Source organism: Aplysia californica, unplaced genomic scaffold (genome assembly GCF_000002075.1).
Source record: "Aplysia californica isolate F4 #8 unplaced genomic scaffold, AplCal3.0 scaffold00201, whole genome shotgun sequence".
NCBI classification, from domain to species: Eukaryota; Metazoa; Mollusca; class Gastropoda; order Aplysiida; family Aplysiidae; genus Aplysia; species Aplysia californica.
Genome location: NW_004797471.1, coordinates 623,242 through 624,979, shown reverse-complemented (window position 1 = coordinate 624,979; position 1,738 = coordinate 623,242). Strand labels below are relative to the sequence as shown.

Sequence of the window (1,738 nt, the reverse complement as noted above, 5' to 3'; positions counted from 1 at the left end):
AGAGAGAGAGAGAGAGAGAGAGAAGAGATAGAGAGACAGACAGACAGACAGACAGACAGAAAGACAGAGCGAGAGACAGAGAAAGAAAGAAAGAGAGCTTCATGATCTATTATTTTGCTTTTTATGAACAAAAAAATATAATTTTGTAGACAGAATTGTTAAAGTGCGCTTCAGTAGAACTAACTTTTTATTTCGTATGGGGTTGGGTTGGTTTATTGTTTCTGTTTTACTTTTTGCTTTTGGTTGGGATTTTTTTAGCTTGTTTTATTTTTGCTCTTATTTTAAGACTTTGGGAGCTCTGCAAGTAATTATTCCTCTAAAAAGATATAATTACATACTACATCAGGAGAGAATGATAAGGCCAGGAACCTAGCAAGCAAACAGATTTGAATTTCATATAATTTGAATTTCATATTTCGTTACTGGGAAACAAATTTCAGAACTTGCAACCAATGTTTTCTCTTTTAAAGCTGAGAGTACTGAACACAGACATGTTTTGCGTCCATCTTACAAAAGCAATTAAATTTTTTTAAAGATATTAGGACTACCCTACTTGTTAACTGATACCCATTAGAACTTATTTTTATATTCAACTAGTAAGTTTTAATATGCAGCGAAACAACAGTAGAATAGAAACTTGATTGATTTGTATCTGTTTCACCTAATCATGATTTATTTTTCTATACGGGAATAAGATGGTTGTGTCCTTCTTAAAAACAGATGAAGAAACTAGCATACAATATCTGTACACATTAACGACTGCTTTATCCATCTTTGAAATTAACATACAATTTGAAGTTTTCAAACAATTGAAATAAACCAAAAGATCTTGAAATAAAAGGTGGAAATTCTTTACTAAAGTTAGAAAAAAATTGGCTCAATATAATGCTTAAAAGGGAAGACATTGATGAGAGAAAAAACAACAACCCAACAACAATTACCTGAAGTGCTAAAGTCAGAAGTTATTTGGCGTCGCCAGGTAGATCCAATTCAGGCGTTGTACTGGACGGCTTCTTGTCTCGATTGCTTTATCGATTCTCAGAAGAGGCCAACGACTGTAGCAGACGTAATCCGACAGTTGTGACGGGATGAAGCGACACCTGTTCTAGCTGTCGTCTGCGCGAGATTGCTGCTTCGGCGGCTGCTGGGTCAAAGGAGGGAAAAAAGAAAGGACCGTCTTCTTCTGGGGGGCACCCGAGTTCTTCTGCGCCGAGAGATCAAGATTGCTCGAAGAGAAAGATGCTGTGACGTCACGAGGGAGTGCTGATCAACCAATCAACGACCTCGGTATTATTTGCTGCAGGATAGAAAAGTAAACTCCCGCGAATGTTAAAACAAACTAATTTCGCGGATTCTTGAACTTAAGTCTCCCTTTCCAAATTTAGAAAGACAAACGGACGAGCTGAGAGGGGTGCGTTATCTGAACTTTTGAGGTAAAAAAAAAGCTCAGGTTCTCTCCGTATTTTTGCGAGGCAGAGAAAATACCAGGTAGGTAACTTAAACAGTGGAGGGGAAGGACGGTCCACGCTATGGCTAATCACTCCCACACGTCCTGTGTCCAAACTCTCTCGTCCTCTCGACCTTTCTCAACGATGTGGTGGAGAGGAAGAAGCTGCTGCTACTGATATATAATCCCCCCCACCAAGGCCCGCCCTCGCGATTTTTCCAGGTGATTCTGCGTGACACATCGGGCAAAACCGGCCTCTAAATGCCACCTCCACCCCCCTACCAATCCCCC

The 1,738-nt window shown here is 39.8% G+C and overlaps 1 protein-coding gene across 3 annotated transcripts in view; it reads right to left on the bottom strand.

Annotated features, from left to right (window-relative positions):
- LOC101848819 (60 kDa neurofilament protein) overlaps nt 1-1,738 on the bottom strand; it is a gene marked incomplete at its 3' end in the record, with an annotated part of 14,835 nt that overhangs the window by 8,348 nt on the left and 4,749 nt on the right. For 2 of the 3 annotated variants that reach the window (XM_013082952.2, XM_013082953.2), the window contains 1 exon segment: nt 942-1,297. 3 annotated transcript variants of the gene reach the window in all.